A 23,313-nucleotide genomic window follows, 5' to 3' on the forward strand; every position below is an offset into this window, starting at 1 on the left:
CCCTTCTCCTGTTATGGCTGCCTGGGAAGAGGCCAGTGGGGAGGGGAGCAACAGAGGAAGGGCTTCCTTAGCCAGGCTAGCAGACTGCCCTGGGAGAGGGTGGGGCCACTGTCCCGGCTCTCCTTGGGCCCCCTTGTTCAGTGTTCGAGCCCTCCGCTGGCTGCCCCCACCGTGCGCCACGGCTCCAATCCCTATATGAGTGAGCAGTAGAATCACATAGGAATAAAAAGCCATAGAGAACAGCGAGGCCTGGGGCTGTTCCTGCTGGCCTCCTCCTCCATCCCAGCCGTGCCCTCCTCTCTGAGGGTGTGAGGGGCTCTGGGCCAGGGCTGGCGTGCCCTGCTCCTGGGAAGAGCCTCCCTTCTCTACTTGGGCTCCAGATGATGCAGCTTGCAGATGGTTCCTGGGGGGCTGGGGATGGGGAGGGAGGTGAGCAGGTGAGCCGGGTGCTGGGGTCCAGGGAGATTTAGGGGAGAGGGGAATTCATACCCCTTTGTGATGCAGGGGCTCCATTTCCTTCTGTCCTGGTGGGAGGTTTCTTCCGGCAGGGGTGGGGATGTCATAGTCTTAGGGGCTACTGTCCCCGCATGGCTGTGCCTGTGCCCCGGTGCTCCTCTGGCACCCTCTAGATATGCCCTGTTCCTGCTTCAGTCCTTGCCCTCTGGGGCATGAGGATTAGCACTGGGTGTCAAGTTCCCAGCAACAGCAGGATAAGAGGGTTGGGGCTGTGGCAGAGGGCCTGTCTGCCATGTCCCCAGCATGTGCATGTGTATGTGTGGTGGCATGTGAGCATGCAGGTGTTGGTGTTGGCATCGCAGGAGGGGGAACGCATCTGTGTGTGTACACGGAGATCCTCAGCACGGGGTGTGCTGTGCTGCTTCCTGTGCGCATTGCTGCTTACACACCTGCTGAGGGGTGAGAGAGTGGGGTCTTGCCAGAGTCTCCCCCTGCCACCTTGGCCCCTGCCCTGGGCCTGTGTTTGTGGGGGCTGGAGGCCAGAGGCTGGATTGGGCCTAACCCATTAGATTTGCCCATTTGGTAACCCCAAGATGAGAAAGGATGTATTTGGCTGCAATCTAGATGAAAATATGAGATAAAGCCTACATAGTGAGTGTTCTGTAGGACTTATTGTTTGCTCCATAAATGTCAATTATGTGTCACAATAACTGCTCCCGTCCTGTGGCTCTTGGCTTCCGTCTGTCCCCACTTGGGTTCCTGCTGCCCTCGTTCCCACCTCATCTCCATCCCCAGCAGCTTTCCCTGGCTGCTGCCTTCACAGGCCCTTCCATTCTCTGCACTTGACATGAACTGAGAGCAGCTGGGCAATGGGCCTGGCCAGCCTTTAGGTGTCTGCCAATCCAAATCCATTTGTTTTATAGCTGGTGAAGCAGAGAGGGAAGGTGGCTTGTCTGGGGCTGCATGGCAAGTCTGCCACAGAACCAGAATGAGAGCCTGGTTGGGACCTGCTTGACTATCCTCTTCCTACCCTCTGGGGCTTAGAGACCCTGGGGCCTGTCAAGGGCTCAGCCAGAGCCAGAGATCCACTCCTGCTTCCCTGCTGCCCTGCCAAGGGCTTGGGGATGGTGACGTGACCATGACTGGTCTCTTTAGGGGTCCTTAGAACAGATTTGTCAGTCCCTCTTGGCTTAGATTTCACAGCTCCATTGTGTGTGTGATTTGGCAAAAAGCCACGTGTGGTGGGTTTCCACACAAAGGTGTGTGCCTGCATCTGTGTGCACACCTGTGTGTGTGCTCTGAGACGTGTCGGCGTGTGTGTCCAGTTCAACCCACGGTCACTGAGTGGGCCTCAGAGCCATGCTCTGAGTGGGGTGGGGGACACACACAGTTTGGTGTGGTTAGAATGTTGGGGAGACGGTGATGCAAGAAACGCAAGGAGGCCATAAAGGCTGGCAGAGGCCAATTGGCAAAAGGCCTCGTGTGCCTGGCTGAAGGGGTTGCACTTCACACTGACAGTGGTGGCAGGCCCCACAAGGAGTTTTTGGCAAGGAGTGATGCCAGGAGGCTGTCTTAGGACTTTGATGCTGAGGCCATCCTTATCATGGGGGTGGGGGGTGGGTGGAAGAGGTGCGGCATGTAGGAGGGAGGTGCATCACCAGGCCCAGCAACCCCCTCCCACCTCCGCCCTGCCCACTCCTCTGCAGCCTCATTCCGGCAGCCTTCAGCCAGGCCAGGCATCCCTTTGGATGCCCACTTTGGAACTAAGGTTGGAAGCCCTGGCTCAAACACCCCTGGGAGTAACCTAGCCCCTCTGTTGCTTGGAAAGCCTTCAGGGCATGAGGATTTGTGGGGCAGAGAGCCTGGGCAGCGAGTGGACTTTGGTGAGCATAGGCACCCCACCGCATGTAGGGTCTCACCAAGGTGGCAGTTAAAAGACCTGGAAGGAGCACTGGAGTGGGAGTCGGGTCCTAGGTCCTTGTCTTGGCCATGCCAGCCTCCTTTCTCCAGGCCTTGGTTTTCCCCTCTGTTTAATGGGACAACATCCTTATCTTGCTTACCTCTCTGGGGAGGTGTCGGCAGCAGATGGATGTAGGTAAGAATGCTCTGTGGAAGGGGGTCAGGGACAGAGGGAGAGAAGGGAGAGGTATTGGCCTCTTCCAAGGAGAAGCTCAGGGAGTTCTTGGCTCAGGGAGGCCCCTTCTTCCAGACAGGGTCGGGGTTGAGCCGGCGAGGTCTTGGTGCTCACTGACTGAGGCCGAGCGAGTGACTACTGCCCTCTGGCACTGGACTGGCACTGGCAGGATGTGGTATTTGAGTCTTTAATGGCTGCTGGGGTGCACAGTGCCATGCGAGATCACAGAGCCAGTGGGGGGGATCAGCTGGAGCTAGAGTAAGCTGACTCAACCTTCGAGAGAGAGCCCCTCAGGGTTTAGAAAAACAGGTGGGGCAGCCTGATCCCTCTGGGTCTGGATCACGTGTGAGGGACCTGATGAGGTCCAGGCTGCGTGGGGGAGAACTGGCTTGACCCCAGGCCAGGAGTCCCTAGCTGGGTGAGAGGAATCCTGTGTGCTAGGGGAGGACAGGGGTTGAGTAGGGGCGGGGGGAACACTGACACGCCCTGAGTGGTGGGGAAGCCAGTGGCCTAGGTGGGCTGTCGCTTGAGAGATAGGGCCACAGAGCTGGGGTGAGCTCTGCCCAGGCTGGGAGGGTTGGCCTTTCTCCCTGAGACAGGGATGTCTGACGGTCAACCCCTCCCTAGGCAACCTGAAGGCCAGTCGTGAAGCTTTGCCGTCCTGCTTCCCTGGCTCAGGCTGCCCTGTTCTGGAGAGGCTGTGTGGGGTGGGCTTGGGGCCCCCGGCTCTGATGCCCCCTCTCTCTACAGGTTGCTCCGTCTGGGAGGGGCTGTTGCCAGCTCAGTTAAGGAGGCTCTGTCCAGGGAGAGTTTGCCCCCAGAAACAAGTGCCCCATCTACCCAGTCCTAGTGGGAAAAATGCCCCTCACAGCTCTGCCTCATGGGATCACTACCCACCATGATCTTGTCCACTGCTGCCTCCTGGGGGTTCAAGGAGCTGTAGGATCTGGCCCTGCCCTAGCCAGATAGCCAGGGTCTGGCCCCCAAGTTGCACCCCAGTGGGAATCCCCCCACCCTTTCCCTCATACTCCTGGCCTTTCCTGCCCCTCCTCTGGCAGCCTACAGAGCCTCCCTGCTCGCCTCTTTGGGGAAGTGTGAGAGGCACCCTCTGTCCTCATCCAGTGCTGTCTCTCTATCCCCAGCTCCAGCTGAGAAGGGGGTGGGGCCCATGGCACTGGCTCCTGCCCCTTCCATCCACTCCCACCCACCTACCCAGCGTCAGGGTCTCTGGATCACTGTGTAGCCCTGGGTCATGTCCAGTACTCACACTTAAGCCTTACTCAAGAGCCAGGGCTCCGTTTCCACCTGTTCTCTCCCAGCTGCCCACCACCCCCATCAAGGCATTCCTCCCTGTCCTGTTCAGTTCACCCCAGGAAGCTGACCGCAGGAACATGTGAGCTTCGACCTGAATCCCTACTGATTGCAACTCTGGGTAAAGCTGTCCTGGGGACCCCATCTTGGGGGAGCTGGTCAGAGACCCATAGGGCAGGGAGAAGTGCCCCTCCATGTGGCTCTCTGGGTCTGGTGGTCAGTAGCTTGGGGTGAAAGCAGCCAGCCTGTAGCATGGGGCAGAGCTCTCCTTCGCCCACACCCCCCACCTGGGCAATGGGAGTGGTCCAGCACATACCTGACCAGCAACCATAGCCCCCCAGGAATGGACACTTGTAGGGGTCACAGCCCCACGGACAGCTCCGCTGCTGCCACCCGGCAACCTCGCAGCCGCAGCCCAGCCAGAGGCTGGGTCCTGAGCTCTGGACTCTAGGACAGGGCATACATTCAGACCGTCAGGGATGGCTGTTCTTGGCAGCCCAGCCCCCCGCCCACCCAGTCGGGTACCCCCTGAGGGTCTCCCTCCACCCAGGGCCACCCACAGAAGCCAGGCACCAGGGCTGGGACAGAGCCTGCCAGCTCCTGACAAGCTTTGCCCCCCCCCCCCCCGTGGCCAACTGGCTGCCCCTCTGTCCTTGGCTCCTGCTAACCACCGGGGAATCCGAAGCTGGCAGTCCGACTGCTGCTCCCACTGGTCCGGGCAGAGAAGCGGCGGGCTGGACTGCCCCGTCTCCCCACCCACCTGCCCCCGGAGCTCCGGCTGCCCGCGCCTGCCGGTGCCCGATCGCTCAGCTCACCTCGGCGGCGCTGTCTCCTCACCAGAGGCACTGCGGTGTGGGAACTGTCCCGAGGAGCCGGTTCTCAGCTGAAACAAAGAGGTGGGGGAGAGAGAGGGGGGCAGCAGGAGAGGGAGAGGGTGAGTGAGCAGGCGAAGGAGTGGAGACTGGAGGGGGAAGAAAGAAGGGAGAGGATGAGAGAGAAGAGGGGAGGGGAGGAGGCCTGACTTCCAGGGACCGAAGGGCCAAGGAAAGAGGGAAGAGGAAATGGGGAGGGGGCGGAGGAGGTGAGGGGGCCAGACCTAGAGAGGGGAGGTTGTTAGAGGGGCGGGACGTGGGGCAAGTGAGGGGGCGTGGGCAGGAGAGGGAGTAGTGGAGAGGAGGGCTGCAGGGGGCGGGCGGGCTGGGGGCTGGGCAGGGTGGGCAGAGAGGCTCCACCCCATCCCATGCCAGGCTCTGCTACTTGAGTGGGCAAAAGGCCACGAAGGGGAATGGGAGGGAGAGGCGAGCCGCCAGGCGAGGGGTAAGGCTCTGGGCTGTGGGCTGGCTAGGAGGATGGGCCAGGGACAAAGGCGGGAGAAGAACAAAGGTGTCCGAATGGAGGAATGGGCCCCTGCTGACCTCTGGGTGCCGCAGTCTGGAGCGTCCTGGACAGAGTCTCCTGAATGGAGGGCAGGTCCACTCTGGGGCGGTCCAGGCTCTGAAGTGTCAGCCTGAGGTCAAGGGGAGAGGGGATGGGCTGTGAAAGCGGCCACGGGTCCCCTTCATTCTGCTGAGACTGACCACACATCGGGATGCCACTGTCACTGTGTCTTTGGGGGAGGGGATGGTGGATGGGGTCCAAAGCCTGGACTGAGAACTGGGTAGGGGAAGTCCCCTTTTAGGGAAGAGCATTTGGGGCCCCAAGGGAGGTGGGGAGGATGGTAGGCACAATGGGGAAGAATGAAGGGAGTGGGGAAGCAGGGGATGGGGGGGGTGAGTTGGGAAGGAGGCTGCAGGGGGCGTGTCCAGAGCTGCAGCCCCTTAACAGGCCCATCTAAAGCAGAGGCCTCCTGCACATCCCACGATTCTTGGGCTGCCTAATGCAGACCTAATGAAGGATGGAATAATGAACCACTTCCTGCTGCTCCCTCCTGCTGCTAAGTGCTACTGTGACAGGCAAGGGCACGAGGGAATTCCACTTGGGCTTGGGCCGCTGCAGCACAAGTCTGTGTTAGTGTTGTGAGGGGCAGGGGAGGTAGGGTGGCCTTGATCAGAACCATCCTATCCCTCTCTAGTCCCAGGCACAGCACCCCGGGCTGGTCCAGTCTCCTCCCATGCTCAGAGGCACAGGAGGCCGTCCTAAGCTTACGACCAAGGGAAGTTCCCCTTCTCATCCCACTGGAGACTCCTTATAGAAAGTCCAGCACACCAACGTGCTTTGGAGAGCAGGAAGAGGGGAGGGAGCTGTGGGCTTGCCTAAAGCTGTGACAGGGAGAGGAGGAGTCAGCCTCCATCCCACCCTGCGTGGAAGGGTAAGAGCTAGATGCCCTTAGACTCTGCCTAGCCCAACTCCCTCCACCTCCTCAGGGAAGCTGTCCCAGCGCCACCAAGGAGGGCCACATCAACCGGGCTGCCACCGTTCCAGCTACCTCCTCTCAGCCTGGAATCCCATAAAAGGAAAGGACATCCCTCCCTCCCTTCCTCCCTCCCTTCCTCCCTCCCTTCCTCCCTTCCTCCCTTCCTCCCTCCTTCCCTTCCTCCCTTCCTCCCTTCCTCCCTCCCTCCCTTCTTCCCTCCCTCCCTCCCTCCCTTCTTCCCTCCCTTCCTCCCTCCCTTCCTCCCTCCCTTCCTCCCTCCCTTCCTCCCTTCCTTCCTTTCTCCCTTCCTCCCTCCCTTCTTCCCTTCCTCCCCCCTTCCTCCCTTCCTTCCTCCCTCCCTCCCTCCCTTCCTTCATTCCATTTACTTCTAAATAAATGCAAATTTACAGAAGAATTGTCAATAAGAATAGTGTAAGACACCCATATACCCTCTAGCCACGTCGACTACTGTTAATATTTTTCCTCACTTGCTCTCCCTCTCTATATATGTATTTGCTCTGTATGTGTGCATAGTTATATGTATTTTTTTTCCTGAGCCATTTGAGAGTAAGTTGCAGATGTCATGGATAAAAGGATGGTTTCTTATCTGTTTCTGTCTCCTGGAGCCAGTGTAGGGGAGCCCAGACCATGTTGTGTGGAATGAATGGAGGCCTGGGACAGGCAATGAATGAGTGTGTATCATCTATTGGGAGCATGAGGCCTGGGAGCTGGAGAGACTTGGCCGAGGCTGCCTTGGGAGTTGGGCCTGTTCAGGGCTAGGCCTCACGTTCCTCTTGTTTTTTCTTTCCTCCAGCCTGGGAGGCAGGGAGCCATTGCCCACCAAAGTGAGCATGTGGTGTTTGCCGGGTGTGGAGCTGCAGCATATGTCTATGGAGGTGGCAGCAGGCGGGTGGGGTGGAGCTGGGAGAACAGGGATGCCCACACTGAGGCACCTGGGCACACTCGCCAGACTGGGCACTGATTGGCTCTGTTGGGTTTGAGAAGACTCAGCTCTTGGAGGCCCCAGCTGCAGTGCTGAGGCCTCAAACTCTTGCCTTTGGGACCCTCCCCACAGCCTCATGAGAGACAGGGCAGGGATGGGGGCCCTCGCTTGACAGCTGGTCCATGGTGATAGACTTAGAGAGGGAAGGATGAGGGCTCTGGTCATTCTGGACACAACTGTCCCTGACACAGGGCTGGCATTCCTTCTGGTCCCTCAGTACCCCCAAATGGGTTGGACTCCCATCTGGGACCGTCCTCCAGATGGCTGCTCTCTTCTCTCTCGTAACCCCAACCTGAAGGTTATGGTTAAAAAGTTTGGCATTAAAAAAAAAATCACACCTTGAAAGATTATCTGATCTCTGAGGCCCTTATGTCCTCTCTCACAGTTGAGGTCCTCCTCCTCCAGGAAGCCTTCCTGACTTCCTCAGGCTGTCTTCCACCTTACATGCCAGCTCTGTTTATTCCTTTGCTGGCTCACACTGGTGCTGTCCCCTGGGCCTAGGGCTTTGCTCGGTCATCAGCCTTTCTCCCTCCTGCTGTCCCAGGCCGGGCATGTAACTATTGTCCTATATAGGTGGATGACAGTGGCTTGGTTAGTCCTTCCTGGACATTGAGTCCCTCTGATGCCACTGTGCCCCGTACATCTGAGATTCCACAAGCTCTGGGCTGGCTGAGGTGGGGGGTGGGCAAGAGGACCCACTGGAGAGAGGTAGAAGGTTGTTTAAGACCACTGGCCTGTCAGGGCAAAGGCAGGCCTCCAGCCTGGATCTCTGACCACCTGTCCAGCACCTTCTGCTTTCTCCCCTGGAGCATGGGCAAGCCTGTCCAGGGCAGTGGCCGAGGGTCCTCCCTGCATCCCACCTGGGTGACGGCAGAACCTGCAAAACTGAGGGAAGAATGCCCCCCCCCCCGAATTTATTAGCCCCAGCCCATCCATGTGAAAGCCTAGGGGACACGGGCTTCCTCTCACCCTGCCCATCCCCCCCGAAGAGATTTCAGCCAATTAGCACATACAGTATTTACTTAATTAGGGTAATGACATAATTAGTGTAAGTTGGGCTCCATCACATGGCTTCAACATGCAATTATGAGCCGTCAGCGGGAGGCAACATTGTGAAAATGCTCATTCAGTTTTGGTTCCAGCATGGAGGCCGCAGCAGCTGCCTCTGCTTTGGAGGCAGTGGCCGCTGTGTGCGTGAGGCGCGGTGACTGTCAGAAGCTGACAGACAGGCGAGGACAGAAGAGTCAGCAGGAGCAGAAAGGCAGTTTCCAGGGCTGATGGCATCCCTGACCAAGCCTCTCCCATCACAGATGGGCACTGCCGTCCCCACAGCCAGGGCCCTGGCTAGGCTGGTCTGGCTGAGATCAGGGGCCCGGGCAGTCTAGGCCCCTCTGCCCCCAGGTTCTCTGCCTGAAATACTACCATTTGCAGGCTGTCTCTTCTCTCTTCAGGGTTTTGATGCTCACACCAGCCACTAGCCTATTGGCCCCTCAGGGTGGCTCTTCGAGGCCACAGACTGGAAGGACTGGATTGATTACTGCTATCCTCATTGGACTTGTGGTAAACTGAGGCTTGGGGCAAGGAAGGTGTTAGATCTGATGGTGGCAGTGCTGCTGACCCAAGAGGCAGCCCAACATGGCCAGACACTCCTCGAGCCCAGGCAGCTCCCCCTCAGCTTCAGGAAGGTCTCCTGCCCCATGGCTCTTTCCCCTAGGAGGGGGCAGGGAATCACTGGGGGGCCCCCAGAGTCCTGCTCCCTCAGCCTCCTCTGCACTCCCCACCCCCTGCCTCCTTCCACAAGGCCAGGAGGTGGGGCCCTGACCTGCCTGAGACCATCCACAGCCTTCCCCTCAGTGAGTCTCACAGCTTTCCTGGGCAGGGGTCGGGGGAGTGGCGGCAGGGGGAAGGAAGTGAGGGAAGATGGGAATCAGTGCTACCATTGTAAAGATGGGCAAGCCGAGGCTCCAGGGCCTCCAAGAGGTGCTGTCAGAGCCAAAATCAGGTCCCAGCAACTCTACTTTCTGTCTGGCTGGGTCACCTGGGCGGATTCTCTCTCTCAGGCCTCAGTATCCCTGTGTGAAGGGAGAGTCTATGATTTCAGACATCCTGACACTGTCCAGAGTCCCCAGGGAGGTACCTAAGGAATGTGACATCTTTCTTCCCTCTCTCCAAATTATGTCGTCATAGTTGTCCCTCCTCTTTCTGTCCCACCTGTGCCCTGTATGCGGGTCAGGCCCCTGGGGAGACAGCTCTGACTGGCAATTCCAACTGCCCCAGGCTGGGCCCCCTGCCCTTCTGAACTGGGGAATCTTGTCTGGGAGGCATGGGCTCTGGGGGCCATCCCAAACCTTCCCACTCAGTGGTGCCCCCTCTTATAGGCAATACCCGCAACTGGCTGGACTTGGCTTTCATCCAAGCCCCTCTCTGGGTCTGGAGGCATATGATCAAGGTGAGGCCAACTTGTTTGCTAATTGCTGACTATGGGCCAGCCACCTTGGGCCTGGTTACTGGGGTTAAATGGGGAGCGATGGGCAGGCAAAGATGAGGGTCACTACCTCCAGGGGCTCATGGTCTCAGGGTTCAGACAGACCCAGCCCCAAGGAGTGTCCTCCAAAGGGTAGGCAGAGATAAGTGCCAGGAAGAGCCAAGTTCAAACAAGCAGAGGTCCCAACCCTTTCCCTCACTGGTCAGGAGACACGGCACCTGCAGGGCCTGGGACAGGCAAGAATTTCAGTTCACAGAGGATGTACTTCAGATGGTAGGACCAGTGTGAGCAGAGGCTGGGAGGCCAGAGTAGGATGTGGGGATGTCATCTTCAGGTGTGAGGTGTTTGGGTGGGTTCTGGGGAGCTCGAGGAAGGGGCTGGGGACTCTGGCTGTTTGTGGGAGGGTCAAGGCATTCCCTCAACATCCATTCAACAAAAAGTCCTTACTATGTGCCAGGCACATGTTCTAGGCTGGAGATTCAGTAGCGACCAAGATGAAATCCTTACCCTCGTGGAACCTATACTCTAGTGGGAGTCAGGAAAATGAGAATAGTGTGGTGCACGGGCGATGCAGAAAATCCTAACAGGGCGATGTGCTAGGGCTAGGGGGGCTCTCAGCCCAGCTGAGGCAGGGTGGCCAGAATGATGGGGCTGGGAGAGGGGCGCTGTTCCCGCGGGTCTGGCTTGTGTCCCCTGGCTCACCCCCACTCGCCAACTTTCAGCTTTGAGGTTCACTCCTGGCCTGCAGGCATAACTCCTGGGTGTCCCTTCTGCAGGGAGAAGAGGTGGCTGCCACCACCAAAGCCATCCTCCTGGTCCCGGGCTCCTCCATGCCAAGCACATTAGGGGATAATTAAGTAAAAATAGGCCTTCTGACCAGTGTAGCTCATTAAGGCCTAATTAAGTTAATTAGTTCCAGGTGTGGGTGGTGAGGCTCAAGTGAGGCAGCGGCTATTTGCTGTAATTGCATTTTCACAGCCGCAGTGGTGGCAGCGGTAGCAGTGGTGGCAGAGGCGGTGGCTTCCTCTGAGGCCTGGAAGCCCGCCAGGAAGTCCAGGAGGCTGCCACTGAGCTGAGAGGAGTATGAAGCAGCAGAAGGCTGGCCCGGGACCACCCACAGAGAGCAGTAGCTGGAGTTTCAAGGTCAGCCAAGCCCAGGGAAACCTTCTGCCCTCTCAAACTTGCTTGTTCTCTGCCCAGGGGTTGGGGTTGGGGTTGGGGTTGGGGGCTGTACAGAGCCACCAACAGGCATCCCCCCTCCAGCTGAGCAGCGTGGGTGCACCGCGGCTGGACCTTTGGATTTCCTCACACCCGTGGTGGTCCCTAGGAAGACTGTAAAATGGCTTTGCTGAAAGCGAAGATGTGGCTCAGAGGCAGTGGGTGAGACCTCTAGGAATCCACCTAAATCACCCTCTCCCTTCGGCATAAGGCACCAATTCCTGTCCCTTTCTGGCAGATGTGTAGCTGTTAGAGATGCCCCCTCTCTGCAGTTCAGGGTAGGGGGGGCACACAAATCTGGGGCCTCTGCAGAGGACCTGCTGGCTCAGTCAGTCTCCTGCCCTGGACATCTCCCCGAACCCACTTCCTGCTCTGGCTTCTACACCCAGCTGACCCCGGGGACCTGCCTGTATAGGACAGCCCTCCCAGCCTTGGCCACACTCTCATTCATTCATCCATTTGTCTCTCGGTCACTGAGCATCTCCTCTGTGTCAGGCAGCAGGGCTGGGGATGCAAGGCTGGGTGAGACAGGTTGGACCCTGCCCCATGGTGCCTTTGGTCTCTCTGAGGAGGCAGACACACACATATATATGTATATATGTTTTTTCTTTTGGTTGCACTGCATGGCTTGTGGGATTGATCCCGGGCCCTTGGCAGTGAAAGCACAGAGTCCTAACCACTGGACTGCCAGGGAATTCCCAAGGCAGACATATTAATGGTCATGGCTACACAGTTTTGTCATGGCTGTAGGAGCACGGAGGTGCTTAACCCAGACCTGGGAGGAAAGATGCCTGAGCTGCAGTGAATATGATCCAGGTGAGAAGTGGGCAGGCACCTGATTTTTACCAGGAACTAAAAGGGCCTCTCTCTGGCCAGAGGGCAGCACAAGGTGCCAAGTAGGGAGAGGGAGGGGCCATGGAGGGGTCTAAGAAGGGCTTCTGGGTAGGAGGAACTGGTAACTGCTGGCTGGGAGGCCAGGGAGGTGGTGCCCAGGGCCATGGCTGTGGATCTGGAGAAGAGGGGATTTGAGGGATATTTAGGAGTAGAACTGATGGGGCTTGGTATGAGGGGTAGGGAAGGAAGAGCTGTCAGTTCCCTAGGGAGGGGACGTGGGAGTGGGACTGAGCTCTGAAATGTCCCCACAGGGCTGGCACTAGGATGAGGCAAGTCAAGTGCATGGGATGCAAAATTTGGGGTACTCACTCCCAGTCTTGTGTTTCCACCTGTGCCTTGTCCCTGGTTCTCTGAAACTTCTCACTAAAACATACTTTGGAAAGTGGAAGCCACTCCTGGAGATGAGAAAACAGGGGGATGGTCTGGGCAGTGTGTCCCCCTCCATCCTTCAACCCCTACGTGGGAGGTGCTGCCTTCTCTGCACCCTCCAGGACTGGGGTGAGGCTAGGATGGATACCTTAGGTTCTCACATGCTTTGGACAGGGACTCTGTTTCCATCCTGATACCTGAATAACAGGTATCCCATCCAGCTTCTCCTTGCATGCCTCTCATGACAGGTGCTCCCTGCGACCTGGATAGCCCAGTCCCTTGGCTCAGGCCATTGCACAGAATGTTTTACCCTGAGCCCAGATCTGCCTTGCACCGTGTTCTACCTAACAGTGGCCTCAGCTATGCCCTCCTACCCTCTCCCACCCCTCAGGTGGGTCTGCTGATCCCCTTTCCCAAGCTTAACATTTCTGAGCTTCGGTGTCCTCACCTGTAAAAGGGGAAACAATAATAGCCACCATCTTCCAGGGCTGGTGTGAGGATTAAATGACATGATGTATAAACCTCATGACACATTCTAGTTCCTCAGTAACAGCTTCCTAACCCATAGTGATAATAAATAACTACAGAGGCGGACATTGTCCTCCTGCTGGCATGGGCCGCCAGTGGTGCAGCCTCAGCCCAGGCCCCAACACCCACCTGATGGCCTCAGGTAGCAGACTCTGCTACCACCCCAGCACATCCAGCACAGATGCAGAGCTAATCCCAGAGGAAGATGTTCACGGGAAGAGGAAGTGACATTTTCTTGAGATGGCCGTGCCGTGTTGAGACATGGGGTCGGGGCCCTGCTGTTTGGAATCGGTTCTCTGCTCAGTGTTCACTGCACTGCAGGAGAGCCCAAGACCCTCCCCTGTGGCCCTCTGCTCGTCAAGTCTCATTCAGGGGGACCAGTGGTGGCTGAGAAGGGGGGGTGCAGACCCACCCTGACTGAGGTGTCTGCCTGGAGGTGTCTCTGGGGCACATCCCCAGACCCTGTCATGTCTGTGGAGCTGCCCTGGTGGTGGGTGTCTGTCCTGAGCCTAAGGGGCCTGCAGAGAGAGCCCTGAATCCCATGGAAGGTGGAAGACCCTACAGAAGCTCACACCAAACCCTCAAGGTTGTGCTGATCATTGTTGGGGTGCCCAGACTCCTCCCACGAGACTGGGGTGGTAAGCCTGGGGCAGGGGCTTGTAGGAACTCCTGGCTGCTCTCAAAGAGGAGGACAAAAGGAAGAAAGGACAAAAGTTGCTACAGCCTAGTCTCTAAAGCCATCCTGCTCCCCTTCTGTGCCATCCCATCCCCGGAGCCAGGTCCACATCCCAGGAGCACGCTCTGCTTCTGCTCGGGGGTTCCCTGTTGAACATCACAACTTGTCTCTAGGGGATTCCTGTAGATTTAAGCAGTGGTCATGCTCTCCAATTCTTGGTGACCTGGGACATCCAGATTCCTGTGTGAGGCGGAGAGTGCGCCACAGGGGAGGGACCACAGGTGCAAAGGCCTGGAGCAGGGTGGCAGGGTGGACACATGGGGATGCCAAGTCCTCTGGGCAGGCCAAGGTGGTGCTGGGAGTGGAGGATGTGTGATGTTTGTGGGGTGGGCATGGAGCCTGCTTTGTGCAGAGTGCGCCTTGCTTCATTCTCACCCCAGCTGTGGGTGGGAGGGCTCTCCATTACTCTCAACACCCCTTGATTTTACTGACTGGGGCTCCAGGAGGAGAAAGGGCTTGCTCACGGTCACACAGCTGGTGGGGCCAGGGCGGCCACAGCCTGCTCCCAGCCCTGTCCAATCTGGTGGCTAGGCTCCTCCCGATGGGGGTGTCAGGAGAAGGGACGACTGTGGGGCTTGATTTGTCGTTTGGCGTGGGGGCCTAATGGCTTGAGGTCCTGGATCCCCAGTAGGCCTGGCTCTTCCTCTTGCTCTCTGTGGCGTGATCCAGGCCAAGGCCCAGCTTGGCTCTGTACCTTGGTTTCCTCAGTTATACAGGGAAGTCATCAAATTGTTCAGCCATGGTGCATCAGTGGAGAGGGGTGGTCCATTTATAGATGGGAAAATGAGGCACAGGGAGGGGACAGGAGAGCCTGGGGCCCTGGTCACTCCCAGGCCTACAGACTCAGCCATGAGAGTGTGGTCAGTAGCCAAGGGAGGAAGCTGCAGGGGTTGATGGCCAGCAAACCCAGCTTTTCCAGTTTCCTTTAACGTGCCCTCCAGTCCCCTCTGCCTCGGGTTCACAACTCTACCCCAGCTGAGTGTGTCTGGAGGCAAGGCCCCTTTCTCTCCACCCCCGAATTATGGCTTGGTCACAAAAGCTGGACCATGACCAGACAAAGGGACAAGGATGAAAGTGCTGGTTGTCATGGCAACCTGGTGGGTTGCTGGGACCCAGGGGAGGGGCTTGGCTGTGTGCCTGAGCCCAGGCATCTGGACAACCTCTGAGCATGAGCCAAGGTGGCCCAGGGGCTCACAGAGATGCCCCTCCTGCTCGGGGCCCACAAGAGCCGGGTGAACAATGACAACCTCACCCCCCACGGTGGCACCTGCTCCCTGGGCCTCCCTTGGTGGCCCCATTATCCTGCACCTGCTGCCCCCCACCACACCTGCTCCCCAGCCCAGGCATCCTCCCCAAGGCACTCCCTGCCCATCCCCAGGCCCAGCTGCCTGCTCTGAGGGCCACTCAAGAGGGCCTGTGCAACCGGGAGGGGTAGCAGGGACGGACGGCCCTGGTCAAGGGCAGGGGGTCCAGCTGACAAGCCAGCTCTGCCTTACCAGTAGCATGTGTGTCCATGACAAGACCTCCACTCCAGGACCTCAGTCTGCTTACCTATTAAATGGGAGCAACCATTCCTGCCCTCAGGGTCTCCAAGAGTAAGTTTCCTTCTGCTTGCAAGGAGATCTGAGGCCAGGATGTCCCCAGAGCTGGGTCAGGGTGGACAGTTGGAGAGAGAAGAGGAAAGGGGGTTGTCTTGGGTCACACTCTCAGGGCCACCTCTGTTAGACCATGTGGAGACCTGAAAGCCTCCTACACACTTAAGAGTCACTGTGTAGAGGTGGAGATGACATTTCCCAGAGGCCCATCATGGGTACAGGGGAACTGGGCAGGGGACCTATCAGTGCCAGGTTCTTTTTTTTTTTTTTAATATATTTATTTATTTACTTATTTTGGGCTGCATTGGGTCTTTGTTGCTGTACATGGGCTTTCTCTAGTTGTGGCAAGTGGCGGCTACTCTTCCTTGTGGTGCGTGGGCTTCTCATTGTGGTGGCTTCTCTTGTTGCGGAGCACGGGCTCTAGGCGCGTGGGCTTCAGTAGTTGTGGTGCACGGGTTTAGTTGCTCTACGGCGTGTGGGATCTTCCCAGGCCAGGGCTCGAACCCGTGTCCCCTGCATTTGCAGGCGGATTCTTAACCACTGTGCCACCAGGGAAGTCCCTTGATCAGCTTTCCACGTCAACTTAGCTTTTGGAGTAGCTTTAATCGTCCATATGCAGTCAACTGCTTGGCTGGGTTTTGTTTTTTCCTCTTGTTCTACCTGAGTAGAACACACTATTCTGTCAGCTCCTGACAGCTCAAACTGGCAATCTGGGATGGGATTTAAAATACCTCGGTAAGTAAAGTCTGGATCTGGAATAAACGAATATTTTGCTCAAAATCCCAGTCCTTCAAGTTCTTCATCAGAACTAAACTTAATCCACATGAATCTCCCTGTTGATCTAATTAATGGAGGGCTTTTCACACCACAGTAACAATCTATATATAAGTGGAGAGAAACCAAATGGCCCATCTTGAACTCCCAAGTGATCAAACCGACATTCAAATGATGGTTCTATATAATAATGTTTATCAAAGGTCAACTCTATTCTTTGACGTGGAGCAGCTTCCAAAATGTAGATGCATTCCTTGTTTGGTGGATATGAGTCAGGATAATTTGGTGAAGCAAAATGACCTCTGTTGCTGGTTCGAACCCAGATGCCACACTGGGTTGCAGGAATGTGCTTGATTCCAATATTTTGTCCACCTTGGGTCTTTTGGGCCCAGTGCCAGGTTCTTGAGTGGCTTGTTAGGAGTATCAGGGAAAGAGGACACTGGGGCAGGGACCCTCCATGAGGAAAGGATGGCCTGGGGGTCCCTGGTGATCCAACAGCCAGTTCAGGTGGGGACACTGAGATCCTAGGAACGATCTGTATCTGGCTGTCTGATACCACCTCCCCCGCAACCGGATGGTGGAATGGAGGAGGGACAAGGGGACAGGAGAAGTGGGAAGCTCCGGAGGATGCCCCTCCCCGTCCTGGAGAGGGAAGGAGATGCCTGTGGTAACTGGTCTTTGTGTTGTCTCCCCCTTCTAGTGTCTCCCTACACCCTGCAGGCCAGCCCCAGGTTCCCATCCTACTCTGCTGTGACCTTGGGTGAGGCCCTCTCCCCTCTTGCCACCTCCGTTTGCTGACCTGGAGTGTGGGAGCAGGTTGCCGAGGAGACTGCCAGCTCCAGCTGCCGCCCTGGGTTTTTGAACACCCCCAGGCCTTCGCCACTAACTGTGGCCCCACCTCTCTGATAATGAGGAACTCCCTCTCTTGAACAAACTTATTTTTGCTGACCGGTCAGAGTTTCTTTTTCTTTTTTTTTTTTTTTAATTTTTTAAAACTGAAGTATAGTTGATTTATAGTATTGTGCCAATCTCTGCTGTACAGCAAAGTGACTTAGTTATATACATATAGACATTCTTTCTTTAAATATTCTTTTCCATTGTTTTATCACAGAATGTATATTTTTTAAAATATTTATTTATTTGGCTGCATTGGGTCTTAGTTGCAGCATGCGGGATCTTCATTGCGACATGTGGGCTTCTCTAGTTGCTATCACAGAATATTGAATATAGTTTCCTGTGCCATACAGTAGGACCTTGTTGTTTATCCATCCTATGTATAATAGTTTACATCTGCTTATCCCAAACTCCCTAGTCCTTCCCTCCCCATCTTCCCCTTGGCAACCACAAGTCTGTTCTCTATGTCTGTGAGTCTGTTTCTGTTTTGTAGATAGGTTCATTTGTGCCGTATTTTATTTTATTATAACACTAATTTATTTATTTACTTATTTATAGGCTATGTCAGGTCTTAGTTGCAGCACGTGGGCTCTTTGTTGCGGTGCATAGGCTCTCTAGTTGTGGCACGTGGGCTTAGTTGCCCCGCAGCATGTGGCATCTTAGTTTCCCGACTAGGGATCGAACTGGCATCCCCTGAATTGCAAAACGGATTCTCAACCAGTGGACCACCAGGGAAGTCCCTGTGCCCTATTTCAGAGTTCACATATAAGTGATATCATATGGTATTTGTCCTTCTCTTTCTGACTTACTTCACTTAGTATGATAATCTCTAGTTCCATCCATGTTGCTGCAAATGGCATTATTTCATTTTTTTTATGGCTGAGTAGTATTCCATTGTGTATATGTACCACATCTTATCTGTCCGTTCATCTGTTGATGGACATTTAGGTTGTTTCCATGTTTTGCCTATTGTGAATAGTGCTGCTATGACTGTTGGAATTTCTTACACACTTCCTCCCAGAGGTCTGGCAAAGGCAAAGCTCTTGCCAAGAATGGAGGTATTTGGGGTAGGGTAACAGTCCTGGTGTACCTCAGACCATTCTGTACAGGAGGCCCAGGTTCAGGGCTGGGCAAGATTTGTGTTCTCCAATATGCAGATGGAAAAACTAAGGCCTGGCAAGAAAAGAGACTTGCCCAGTGAGTCAGCTGCAGAACCCAGGCCTCCTGCCCTGTTCATAGACCTTTTTAGAGGTGGGGAAAAAGTCAGAATGGCAGTCTGGTCCCCAGACTCAGCAAACTCAGGCTCCCAGGAAGGGTGGGATGGGGCTACCTAGTGGGTCACAAGGCTGAGATGATGAGGCCACCCACCCTGCAAAAAGATCATTCCACCAATGCTCAATGAGCTGCTTGGGGCCAAGGGGAAATCAGAGGCGCTCAGAGCCTAATTACAATAAGCAGCTTTCTGCAGCTCCTCAGGCCCCACAGAAATGTCTTGTGCAAGATATCACTGTCTTGGGGCTTGTCATCTGGAGCTTTGGCTCAGGCATTTAGGGACTGGTAGGAACTCCTCCTGGCTGCCACTCCCAGTGAGCAGACCTTAGCATCCTGGACCTTGTTCACTGGCGTGGTCTGGAATTGCAGGTCAGAGGGAGGAGGTAGGCTGGGGAAGAGGGTGTAAAGTGTGATCATGTGCAGCTGGGCAGATGTTGGTGGCCACCATCTTCAGGGTGATGGCCTGGTGTGATTGCTCTGTCTCCTCAGCATTTCCTATGGGTTCTTGCAGGAGTGATGGAGCTGGCAGGACTGTTGGGAAAAGCAGCATCCCTGGTCCCTACCACACAAGCTCATCTTTCAGTTGGGGGGATGCAGCAGTGACCATTGCATGATTGCCTGCTGAGTGGTACTGACTATGGTCCCCTGAGGAGAATGTGAGCATATTCTGTGGATTGAGGCAATCAGGGAGGGCTTCCTGAGGAGGTGTAGCTTGAGATGAGATGGAAAGTGGTAGATAAACCAAAAGAGGGAGGAGATTCTGTCTGCGAAGCTCCACATGGATGTAGGTGGGAGTGGGATTGGACTGGGGGCTGAGCATTCATGGGTGACTGGTCCTCAATCCTCCAACCCCCCAGGAACTCCTTTCCACTCTTCCTCCCTGAGCTCTGGGCTTTCAAGGTATTGTCTGTCAAGCTGACCGTGTGGATGAAAGGAGAATTAATTTGTCTCCATTTTTATTCATCAGAGAAAATGCTGTCGGAGCTGCTGAGGCCAGCTGGCCAATGGCAGAGAAGGGGAGGATCAGGGGAGGCCTGGGGAGAAGGCGTGCCTCAGACCTTGCCCGGCTCTCTCTGATACCCTCCATGCCTGTGACTTGGTTTCTCTAGGCAGCAGCTCAGAGCTCCTGGCCTAGCAAACCAGAGAGAGATCCTGGGGTTCAAGAGGCCAACTGGGGGCAGGTGGAGAGCGGGTAGCTCCAGCCACCCTGTCTGAATGCCTGTCGCCCTCCATTCTGGCTTGTCGGCCACGTGAAGGGCCCATTCTGCTGCCTGTTCACACAAGGCTTTCATCTCTGCAGCTAGTAAAGCATTCCTCCGGGCCTCAGTGCTGCCAGCAGGAAGGCACAGGGGAGAGGGGAGCCCAGGCCTGCCATGCCCCTCAGACCCCTGGTCCAAAGGCATGGGCCTGGGCCAGGGTGCCCTAAGCAGCCTGTCTGCCCAAGTCGTCCCCCACCCCACCCCCCACCCCACCGCCAACTCTTTCAGGAAGCCAGTTTCTCCCCATTTCAACAAGAGCAAGACTGGCCTCCCAGCTCATATAGGGCAAAAGACTGCCCTCCCACCACAGGAGGGGTAGGAGCCCAGGGTGAGGTCATGGCTCAGCCCCCTTGTTCCTCTCCCAGGGAACAGGTAGGCATGGTGACTTCTAGGGCAGGGCAGGAAGATCAAAGCCTGCATGCCCTGCCATTGCAGAAGATGGCATTTGAAAGTAGGCACTTGAGACTCAGGAGAGTGGGGACTGACCCACAGTCCCCTGCTGAGGAAGGAGGCAGTCACATCCACTGTCACACCTGTAGAGGGGCAAGGTGGAGCTGGCAGGGCTGCTGGGGAAAGCAGCACCCACTGGTCCCTGCCACTCAAGCCCACCTCCAGTTGAGGGACACAGCACTAACCATTGCGAAGTAGAGGATGAGTGACTCTGTAAGCTAGATCTCCTGAGAGTGGACCCTTTCCACAGTGGCCTGTCCATCTGTCCAGAAGCCATGGTGCCTGTGATGTCACCAACCCGCTGTGTTGCTTGGCAACTTTCCAGGATTAGTGCTCTGCCCCTGTCATCCCTGACGTCCCGCCATGGGCTGATGTTGCCTTGGCAACTGGATGGGTACTGCAGCTGTTTGGACAGCTGTACCCAGTGTGGGAAGTGGCAGGCAAAAGAGGGGAAGCAGGTGCCTCTCCACAGGCTGATTGGGGTACACAGCCTATCTCCAGACCTATAGAGGAGCCAAGCTGCCCAAAACAGGGCTTTGGGGGTCTCTATCCCCTCGAAGAGCTGTGGCCATTCTTGCCTTCAATCCCCCTCATACTCTTTCCTTCCTTCTGCTATGGTCACCAAGTACCTATTGTGTGAATGCCAACAAGAAAAGCAAAGTAAACTATGGTTCAGGCTCAGGAAAGGTTTTATCAGCATTGGGTCTTGAAGGATGAATAGGAGTTGGCCAGGAGTGGGAGTTGGTGGAGAGAGATGTTCTGGACAGAGGAAGCAGAAGTCAGTGCAAAGGCTGAATCATTATCTCTAGTCACAGCTTATACCCTGCCTCTGGTTTCTTTGTGGCCTGGTCTCTCTGGCTCTCTCCCACTTAGTAGACATTTTATGGTAGGGACAGCGTCCAGTTCAAATCTGGACACTTAGTCCCCAGCACAGGGCTGGCACCAAGTCAGCATTACTAAAATGTCAAATAAAATCGGGCATTTGCATAATGAGCATCAGGTCCTACCACCTCCCCCAACACTAACCTGTGTTACCAAGCCTCATTTTCCCCATCTATGAAATGAGGCCAATTTTGAGAAGGCCCTGGGCAGGGATTCTCAGGTTAAGGTGGAGTGATTTTTACATTTTCTTTGGTTTGTAACCCACCTCTTTTCCTTATAGAAAAATGGAAAGACTGGTGGGTAGAGTGGGCATCTGTATACCTTCAGATCCCCTAATTATCAGTATTGGACCACTTTTGCTTTATCTCCTCTCTATATATAGTTATCTATGTATAAATTTTGCTGAACCATGTGAAAGGAAGTCCCAGCAGCAGACATCCTGACATTGGTCCTTAAATTCCTTACTGCACATTAGCTAAAACAAGGACAGTCTTCTGTATAACCACAGTAACATTATCACATCTGAGAAAATTAACAGTAATATCCAGGGCAGGAAGGAGTATCTAAGCCTGAACTCATGCCAGGTCTTGGAGCAGATGGGCACCTGGCGGGGGCGGGGGAGGTTCATCCACTGCCCACCCGGCGGAGGCCTGAGGTGGAGTTGCAGCCCGGCTATGTATGTATGTGTGTGTGTTTAAGCTGAGCCTCCGGGGGAACAGAAACGACCCTTTCCGGTAAATTTCCCCAAGTTTTCTTACCACGTTGTTTACATAGCTTTGTTTTTTTAAAAACAGGATTCAATCAGAGTTGTCGCACTTTGAAAACAGCATTTGGCTGCTTTGTCTCTTTCTCTAGAAAACTCTGGGAGGGGAGATGGATAATGGAGCCTGGATTTGAAAGCCTAGACGGCTGACACTTTCCCGCTGGCCTCCAACCCGCCGCTCGGAGGTGGCCCAGCCCTGGGTGGGGCAAGCCGCGTGAGTGAGTAGGGGCGGGAGGAGCCAAGTCAGGAGTGTGTAGGGAGGCTAGTGCAGACCTGCCGAGGTTCACTGGCGGAAACTCCCGCCAGCCTTGCCGGATGGTCCCGCCCCCTAGCAACGGGCCCAGCGTCCCTCCCTAGAAACGGGCAGCCGGACCCCACAACGTGTGCGGTGGAGCCGGTAGGTCGGTGGGCCCAAGGGATGGCGGGGCAAGCGCCTGCAGGGGGACCTCCATAAGTCTCAGAGGGCAAATGCACAGAAAGGAGGACGTCCTCCCGGCCCCGGGTCCACATCCCTGTCCGCGAGCCCCCGTGCCGTTTCTCTGCCTTGGCCTGTGGGAAGGGAGTGGGGTGCACTTTTAAACAACCTTGCAGATAAGTCCCATACTGACCACACCCCATGCTGAGAGTGTAGCCCTCTCCCTGTCCTTTCCCATGCAGGGAAAAAGCCAGGATTCTGGTCCTCATCAGCCACCAGTGCCTCCCCTGAGCCCGACCATGTCCAATCTTCTTAGTCCTCAGGGTCCCCATCTGTAAATTGGCAGAGTACTGCTGCATCTGTCTCACAGGGCTTACAGAGATCAACTTCCTTCCTTTACTTACCCCATTCATTCATTCTCACAATCATTCACCACTTTCTAGGCACCTACCATGTGCCAAGCCCATGCCAGTCCCGTGCTAGGTGTCGAGGTTCCAGAGATCAGTGTTACTTGAAAATTGCTGCATTTGAGCACGAACGGAATATGTGAAACAGATAAGGGTGCAGGATCCTTGTTGAATCAGGGGTGAGTGGCTCAGAAGCCCTTCTGCTTAGGCACTCACCTTGCAGAACCTCAGGGCTCCTTGGCACACAGTTTGAGAACCACTGTTGTGGTGCTAAGGACCGATCTTTGGGTCAGCCAGAGGTGGACACCTCAGTTTCTATTCTGGTTCTGCCACTTCTTGGCTGTGTGTCTTTTCCAAGTTTCTTGACGTCTCTGGATCTTAGTTTCCTTGTTTGTGGATTGGTGATTCTAGTAGTACCTGTAGTGAGGATCAAATACCCTTGTTCATCTGTGTCCATCCAGCCCAGTGCCTGGTGGGTGGTCAGGTCACATGGGGTTGAATGTCAGTGAATCCAACCTGAAGCGTCCTCTGATGCAAACCAAAATGGCTACCAGGTGATCTAACTGGGTCACGGCGTACGATCTTCTTTATGTGTTCTTGGATTCAGTTTGCTAATATTTTGTTGAGAATTTTTGCATCTATATTCATCAGAAATTGCCTGTAATTTTCTTTTTTTGGTGGTGTCTTTGTCTGGTTTTGGTATCAGGGTGATGGTGGCTTCATAGAATGTCTTTTGGGAGTGTTCCCTCCTCTTTTGGAAGAGTTTGAGAAGAATAAGTATAAGTTCTTCTTTGTATGTTTGGTGGAATTCGCCTGTGAAGCCATCTGGTCCTGGACTTTTGTTTGTAGGAAGTTTTTTTGTTTTTTGTTTTTAGTTACAGATTCTATTTCATTTCTAATGATCAGTCTGTTCAAATTATCTATTTCTTTTCAATTCAATTTTGGTGGTCTGTATGTTTCTAGAAAATTGTCCATTTCTTCTAGGTTGCCAAATTTGTTAGCATATAATTATTCATAGTATTCTCTTATGGTTTTTTGTATTTCTGCGGTATCAGTTGATATTTTTCCTTTTTCATTTCTTATTTTGTTTATTTGGGTTCTCTCTTTTTTCTTCT

The 23,313-nt window shown here is 55.1% G+C and overlaps 1 pseudogene; it reads right to left on the minus strand.

Annotated features, from left to right (window-relative positions):
- Positions 1 to 365: 365 nt before the first annotated feature.
- Positions 366 to 19,919, minus strand: LOC137232927 (neuropilin and tolloid-like protein 2; annotated as a pseudogene).
- Positions 19,920 to 23,313: the final 3,394 nt, after the last annotated feature.

Source organism: Pseudorca crassidens, chromosome 10 (genome assembly GCF_039906515.1).
Source record: "Pseudorca crassidens isolate mPseCra1 chromosome 10, mPseCra1.hap1, whole genome shotgun sequence".
Lineage (NCBI taxonomy): Eukaryota > Metazoa > Chordata > Mammalia > Artiodactyla > Delphinidae > Pseudorca > Pseudorca crassidens.